The sequence below is a fragment of the Molothrus ater genome, chromosome 12 (assembly GCF_012460135.2).
Source record: "Molothrus ater isolate BHLD 08-10-18 breed brown headed cowbird chromosome 12, BPBGC_Mater_1.1, whole genome shotgun sequence".
Classification (NCBI taxonomy): domain Eukaryota; kingdom Metazoa; phylum Chordata; class Aves; order Passeriformes; family Icteridae; genus Molothrus; species Molothrus ater.
In genome coordinates, this window is record NC_050489.2 from 18,383,167 (window position 1) to 18,391,479 (window position 8,313).

Below are 8,313 nucleotides of genomic sequence, written 5' to 3' on the forward strand. Positions count from 1 at the left end.
GTGATTTCCTCCCAGCCAAAACTCTGCAGCCTCAAACCCCTGAATGACATTAGGAAAGCTCCAAAGCTTACAGCAAGGTGGGGAAGGGCCCTGGGTGAATATTAGGGAAGACTGACAGAGCCATGAGCTAATTCAGATCCTTCCCAACAGCAGAGAAAGAGTTGGATATGTGGAAAACCCCAAGTACCCCAAGCTTGTGTTTGGGAGGTGCTGGGATGGGCTGGCTTCAGGGAGATGCTCATGGGAGGAGTTGGGGGTAAAGCTTGGTTGGTTCTGCCATCATCAAGAGGGGATTTCCCAGGGAAAAGAGGCTTGAGAGACGACTCCTTCATTCCCCCATGGCCCCTGGCAGACTGGGATCATGTCCACCTCCAGCCTCAGTGACAAGCGGGAGCGGGCTGCGCGCCATCCGCAGAAGGAAGGACGAGATGATTTGTTTTTTTGTGTGTTTTTCTTTCCATGTCTGCTCCTTGGAAGGAAACATGTCTGCTTTTAGAGAACAATGCTGCCCAGGGCCGTGGGAGTGAGGGACTGACTGGGCTGTGCGAATCCCAGCCCGCAGCCCGTTCCCAGGGCTCAGCCCTGCACCAGCCCCTTCCAGGGGGTTCAGTCCTAAAGGAGGAGGGCTGGGGGCTGTTGGGAAGTGCAGCCCCTTCCTCCCTTTATGGGGGTGCAACTCTTGCTGTCCCTGAGCTGTTGGCAGCAGGGATGCTCTGGGGCTTCCTGAACTCCCCCCAAATCCCCAGTCTGCACCCCATAACCTGCACTTTTACCTTGAATTCTTCCTCTGCTTCTTACCCCAAATGCTCTCCTTGGACTTTTCTTAGAGCTGTCTCTTCTCCTCCACCCGTTTCCCAATGGACTGATGAGGACAATAAAATGGGGATAGGACAACCACCAATCCAGTAGGACAATCCACCAATTCCATCTCCCTCCTCTGGAGCCAAGTGCAGTTATATCAGATCTTCTCACACTGAGGCAACAAAACTCCCTTCAAAGCTGTGAAATTCCTACCACATGTTCCACATCTTTATTAATCACCCTGAGCTCTGCTTTGGGAAGCACAGAGGGCTCCATGGGCTGCTGCAGTGGGGTTAAACTCTACCAGCCTCCAGCCAGGCCATGTTTTGTTCTGGTGTTCTCCACACACCAAATTTTGAGGTGCAATTTGGGCTGCAACCTGTTAACTCCACTTGGAGTGGGTGTTTGGGGCATCTCAGGGGTGCAAAGCAGCATTTTAGGGGTTCTCAGCCGTCTCTCTCCAGCCTGACTAAAAGCACTTGGCATCAATTAGGGAATGTCCAGAAAGGCTGAAATTTCCATCTGTGCCTGAGCAGCACAGGAGGTGTTACAGAGGAGTCAAATACTGTGGATTTGGAGTTATTGGGGTGAAGGGGATTGACAAGAGGTGCAAAGACACCTTTGGGAGGGTTTGGAGCTCCCAAATCTCCAGACAAGTACTGAGTTGAGAAAACACATTCCAGCAGCAGGATATGCCAGGTATTTTCCTTATTTTACAGCATTTTTTGTCACCTCGTAGCTCCCCTGTCATTGCAGCCCTTTGAGCGTGGCCGCGCCCAGAGATCAAGAATCTTTTGGAGGGAGGTTTTCCTCTCTCCCAGCCCAACAAAACCCTTTTGGGGTCCTTCCTGGTGATCCTTAAGATCTGCAGATCACCTTTAAGAGAAAGCCTTGCCCTGGCACTTGAGGGAAGGCTTGAACAAGGCTCCTTAACACAGCCCCGTGTCCTCCCGGGCACCTCTCCCGCCCAGCCCCGCTGAATGGGACCTTAGTTTTCAGGATAAACACATCCATCACAAAGCTGCTTGGCCCACGTCCCCTCCATGAAACCCCTTTTGAGGACTCTCTGCCCTGAGCCCTCATCCCTGCTCCACTTTCCACTCCCCAACTTCCTTTTTTCCAACGCTCCCCAAGCAAAACCCCGCATTTTGCATTTTCCAGGAGTGGGAAGAGGTGCAGGAAAACAAGGGCCACTTTAACCCCTGTTTTAAAGCTGGAGTTCCCTCCTGGTTTGGTGTATTTAGTTTGGGCACAGTTCTGAAACAAAAGGTACAAAGGAGCCAAGTTGTTGGGGCAGGGGGAGGGAAGAAAGTTGGTTTGATTTCGAGAGCCTTGGAAGATCATTAAAATTTCATAACAGGCAGGGAAGAAAAAAAAAAGGGTTGTTTGCTTCTAAGGTCTCTGGTGTTTAAAGAGCTCGAGACAAAACTGCCGAGCAGAATATTCCAGTTTATCCCGTGGAATAGGAAGGAATGGCCCCAGACATAATTACAAGTAAGTAGAGCAGCGAGAGAGGGGAAAAAGCTCAGGAAATCTGATGTCTAAGAGGTTTTTTTTTCGCTGGGGTTAAATCAGATTGTTTGTTTGTGGTGATTTTTTTGACCTGCCTCAGTCAAGTTTTGGATATTTCGACAGTAAAAGGGGTGGGATTGGGGGGGATTTTGGCTGCTGGAATTTGGGGGCAGCGGGAAGCAAAGCAGGGAGCAGGGGTGAAATGTGGAGCGTGGTCTGTGAGTTTACAAAGCTGGGCTCAGGGGATGGGGTTTCAGCAGTGGTCTCGCTGCTTACTGATTTTTGGAGTTTTTATCTGCTGAACAAGCAACCGGAGAGAGGTTTTTACAAAAGCAGGGAAATGATATCTCATTAATATTCCTACCTAGCAGAAAAAGAGGGGAATAATAACATTTAGTGGTTCTAAAGCAGCGGGGAGATGATGATGAATGTTAGGCTGTACGTGAAAACTATACAAGGCTGTATAGATTTCAAAAAAAAATCCGTGCTATTTCTGTTCTTGGGCTTCACTCTTTAAAAATACATTACCACTGAAATGGAGTTTTAGAAGGGAATAACAAGGCTGGCAAAATATTTCTTTGAAGCGCAGAACTCCAGATCTGAAAAACAAAATGGGTCGTAAATCACAGAACACATTAAGAGCCACAAGATCTGTGGAAATCTAACATTATAAAATATTCTTCTCAGGATGAAATAGCATTTAAAACCAGTAGTTTATAGTGGTACAAACACTAAGAAAGGGATTATCTTCCCATCAAGGTTGTAGATAACAGTTCCATTCTAAAATCACAGTACAGTACTTTAAAAAATCATTAATAGTGATTAGATATTTGTATATATGACATCAGAGTTATTCATGAAAAGGAGAAACTTTTAGCTCTATATTTATATTTTATTATTAACTTACTTTTAGCTGTCTGCAATTTGTAAAACATTGCTGTATTTAATGGCATCGTTCATGCAGCAAAAGATACGTATCTTACTTTTTTTATTTTGTTTTACCAAAAAAACCCCCAAACCCTAGAAAAAAAAAATCTTACTTGTAATTTCCTGTAGCTAAAATGATTGTTAAATAACATTCAAGCTGAACACAAAGAAAATATATTTAATTATTTGTTGAAAAGCATAAAATTTTCTGGTTTTTTAATGAGTAGAGCTTATTATCCTTCCTCTTTTTATACATAATCCATAAATGTTGTACCCATAAGAGCAGCTTTATGGGTACAAGAGGAGGACAAGAGAAGGTGTTTTTAAAGGAATATTGTTAAATTCAAAGTGAAATCTTATTATCTCTTGTGGGATTTGTGCTCCTAAAACCATTGCCCACAGTAAATCGTTCTTCTGATTGGAAACGTTCATCCCACAAGGAGGATTAATTATTCCATTAGGACACAATTTTCTCCTTATTTTTCTATCTCCCGGGAAAAAATCAGCTTCCCTGCTTTTCAGTTTTCACATGAGTGTACAAATCAAACACAGAGATTATTTCTGAGGATTGTCCATGTGCAAACTCCCATCATTTTTTAAGGAGTTTCCCAGAGAGGAGCCTGATCCAAGCCCTGTTGGAGTTAATGACTCATTTCTATCTGCTGTAAAGGGATTTGGAGCTCAGCACTGGACTCCTTACAAGCTCAAGGCTGAACTTTCATAAGAACATGAATTTTATCATCTTGCAAAATCAGGAATCATGGAATAATTTAGCCTGCGTTTGGAGAGCGCAGTTTGGCCTGATAATGATGTTTTCCTCCGTGTACTTTGGATTTATCAGCGGTTTGTGGCTGACACAGCCCGTGTCAGCTGATGTCTCACCCCCACGTTAATAACGCTGTGCTTTGGCATTGTGCTTGTGTAGAAAAACAACAAATTTTCAAACGCTGATTTTGTTATTTTTTAAAAATAGACAAAGGATTGACGATAATAGACAAGAAATAGACAAAGATTCTATTGTCTAAAAATAGGCAAATTATATTTGCAAAAAAGCCCGCTCCACAATTTTCAGAATAGCCTGAAACCTCACCAGCTCCATTAGAAAACAGAGAAGTCTGAGGGGTTACAGGAATTCTGGAGTCAGGGAAGGCTCAAATGCTCTTTGCCTCCTTTTCTCTCTTTTATTCCTTGCCGTGGGCTTCCCACAAAGCCTCCATTGGGAGCGGGGTCTGGAAAGGGTCAGCTCAGTCTAAGCAGGGTCTGGAAACAAGGCCCATGTTGTCACACCAGGCTTGCTCAACCCTTCCAGCCCAACCCGGGGCTCCATGTCCTGCCATCATGCAAATGAGGCTGTTCCTGCTGGGAACGTGGCATTCCCGGGAACGTTCCCTCCTGGGAGACAGGGCTGCAAGTCCTCCTGGTTTAAGAGCTCGTGCTGATGCTGCTCGTTCTGGCTTTACAGGCATTCAAAGCCTCCCTCCTCAGCCTTTCCCTTTTTTCTGCGTGGAAAGAAGTGAAGTGGGAAGGCTCCCAGCTAGATGAGTTTGTAGGAATGAATTGGAGTGTGGGCTTGTAAAAGGAAGCTCCTTCAGGAACCTTTAAAAATGCAACTCTTCTTTAAATGTATACTCCCTCCCAAAAAAGCCCCAACAAACAAACAAACAAAAACAAAAACCAAAAACCAAAAACAAAAAAAAAAACCCACAAAAACACAAACAAACAAAACAAAACAAAACAAAACAAAACAAAACAAAAATACACCAAACCAAACCAAACCAAACCAAAAAAAAAAAACCAAACCAAAACAAATACAAAACAAAAAACCCCCATAGAATCAGTGGGTGCAGTTATTTGCAGATAATGCCATTTAAGAGGCCAGAAATCTTCTGGGATTTTCCAGTCTGGACGGATGGGGGTACACAGGGGTCTCATCCCCTTGTGCCAGGGGAGCTGGCACTGCAGGACTCCTCTCCCTGATCCATGGCCCAAAACTTTCCAAGTTATTGACTCTCCCCAAAAAATTTTAGAATCAAGCTTGCCTGGGAGGAGTGAAAAGCTGGATTCCACTAAATTTCTGTTCTTTCTGTGCAGGAGAAATTCACAGAACCCAGTGCAGAGTGCAGAAGAACCCAGAAGTGCCTGGGGCAAAATGAGATTGATGATTTCCAATACCACTGAGTGCCCAATCTGCTCCCACCCCTGGACAGAAACCTTGGTTACCTCAGGGATGCAGTTTGCAACCTCACTGCTCCAACACTTGTAAATAAAGGCCTTTTTATCTCTGGGGCTTCATGTTCTGAAGAAAGTTATCTGTGGCCATAAAAAACACATCTGTCCCTCTGCTGAGGGCAGAGCAGCCAAGGGTTCAGCATGGCATGGAAATGCTTCCAGCAGGCTTGGAGTCACAGCTATGTCCTTTTTCTTCCCTTTTTCCATACACTTGATCCTGACCCAGGCAGCTGCTGCTCTTTCTGGAGGGTGGCAACTCAGAAAATGCCAAATATCTGATTTTTTTTATTTTTTTTTTGTGCTTAAAAAAACTTGTCCTCGCATGAGCAGAAAGATCTTTGTTACAATATCTGCCCAAACCCTTAAACTCTCAGGAACTGCTCTTAGCCCTGGTGCTGCTGTCACAGCTCCAGCATCCCTGGAGAGGATGAAGCTCCTCATTCTGAGGTCTCTGCCTCAGCACAGCTCTGTCTGCAGCAGGGGCAGGACAGGGATGGAGCGGAGAAATGAATTGCAATAGGTTGGGGAGCAGCTGTAAAACCCAATCTGCCAAATTCAGCAGAGAGGCAGCTGCCCCTTCCCTACTCCCAGTGAAGTCTCTTCCCCCTGACAGTTTGCTGAAAGCATTTCCATTGTGTGGCACTTAGCACATCTGGGGATTTATTGCAGCTGATGCTTTCTGTGTTCTGTCTCAGTGACACCCACAGAAGATGAGGAAGAGCAACCCGTGCCAGATCTCTGCTCCTCGCTGCATCCAAATGTGGTAAAACCCTGGAAAGCTCTGACGTAGGAGAGCCCTGCTTGTCCTGGTCTGATCCTGAATGACACTGACACCCACTGACTTCTCCCTGCAACAGATGCTGCTTAGGAAAAACACCAGGATTTGGATAAATGACAGGAAAAATAGAAATTTATTTCCCAGCCTTTAAATGCAGGGCACTGGCATGTGTGGCAGGGGTGGAACACAACATTGACCAAATTCCTCGTGTCCTGACTTTATTACCCTACTGGATATGGAGAAAGGGAAGGAATAAAGACTTCCCAGGCAGGAATAAAGCTCAGATCTGAGTTTCTCGGACTCCACAAAGGAGCAAGAAGGCATGGTGTATGGCAGAGAGAACTTCTCTGGTAATGTCCCAGATGTCCCTGCCCTTTCCACCCAGCAGTTGCCCTGTAAAACAGCTGATGGCTGGGTTGTGTTATAGCAGAAAATAGGGATTTTCCAGCTGGACCACAGGCTGTGGCCATAGGGCATCCGCATCCCAATGCCTTTCCCTGCCCTTTACCTCAGCTGGCCCTTTGCAATAGTGAAATTGTGTTCCCAAAGGCAGGAACACAAAATAACTCATGATGTGCCTCAAACTGTGAGCAAAGAGTATCTGATCCTGCCCAAACACAGACTGCTCGCTTCAGAGGGGGCAATATTTACACAGTAATCAACATCTAATTCTCTTTCCCAGCCCAAATATTCCCTTGTGTGCTCAGCCACAATTTCTGCTCATCCAGAAAATCTGCTGGTTGAGCATGGGGACGTGAGCAGAGCTCCCAGGGAATGCCCAGGGATCATCCCAAGAGCTACAACCTCTCACACCCCAGGATCAAGGCCTTTCTCCTGGCTCATTTCATTTATAACCACCCAGCTTGGGCAAGGCTACTGAAAATTCAGATTTCTGCGCTTTCCACGCTTTCTAAATTAAAGTTTTCTCCCACTTAAGTGAGCAAAAAAATACCCTTCTTGCCTCAAGGATGGGGAAATAAGAGCAAAGAACCAAATTGCAGCCTCAAAGTGCACTTTTAGAACTCCCAGAAGGCACAAGATCTCCTCCTTGCCAGCCATCCCTTTGCTGACTTCAACAGCTCAGAATGACCAGCTGGGCAGAATGAAATTCCTTCCATTCTCAGATACTGCGATAAATATTTAATAAATAATCAAATTAAACCCGAATGTTGCTTGTATTTATTTTTTTTCCTCCCTTAGGTCAACATCTGTAGCTTCTCGTGCTGTTATTTGTGAAACAGCTTTATTAACCTATTACGAAAGCAGGCATTTGTTATGCAGCAAATTGAAGTTTCACAGTCAATGGATGTTTTGTGGCCTGGGAAAAAGTAAACATCAACTGGAAAAGTCACTTGTGCCTATTCTTGTTTTTGCCCAATGAGAATTAATATCAGATGTGTAAATGGTGGAATTCCTTGAAGGAAATGCATCTCCTTTGTTAAGGGACTGCTAGCTGGAAGCTCCAGAGCCTCAGATGATGTAACAGCCAGACGTCTGCAGACTTTTAGAACAATTCTCATTTATTTCCAGGAATAAGAGGAAATTTCTTTCTACTTCTCTTCCCACATCACTCATCCTAGCAGGGAAAGATGCTTTCCAAGGCGTTTCAGCAGTCACTAATGGCATAGCTCTGTATGGGTCACTCCACTTGACAGATGGATTAGGATCCAGTGTCAAACTAAGGAAAAAGGGAGAAGAAATCTTTATATGAGGATGGAGACAGACTGATGAGTCCACCCTGCTGATAATACTAAACCATTCAGGGGCTAAAGATGAAAGGTGACTGTGATGGGATGCCAAAAATCCATCTGGAAGTCCATGGCTGAGTGAGAAAACATCAGGTGAAGTTCAGGACAGATGAATTCAAGTGATGTACACAGGGGAGGAGGGTGCTGGAAATGCTCTGAAGTAAATCTTACACTCTAAACTAATTGTAATCATTAAGGAGAGATGGAGGGTGATTATCCTGGGAAACAGCTTGGACTTGTGGCTCTCAGGAAGCCAAGTGAATGTTAGAAACTATTAAGAAATTAAGAAGATGATAGAGAGATAGATAGGTAGGTAGA

At 44.9% G+C, this 8,313-nt stretch overlaps 1 long non-coding RNA gene across 1 annotated transcript; it reads left to right on the plus strand.

Moving 5' to 3' along the window:
- The first annotated feature begins 2,166 nt into the window (after window positions 1-2,166).
- Window positions 2,167-7,414, plus strand: LOC129046812 (uncharacterized). The gene is made up of 3 exons (XR_008508584.1): window positions 2,167-2,295; window positions 5,332-5,499; window positions 6,165-7,414. It is a non-coding gene; the product is annotated as an uncharacterized LOC129046812 (long non-coding RNA).
- The last annotated feature ends 899 nt before the right edge of the window (window positions 7,415-8,313 follow it).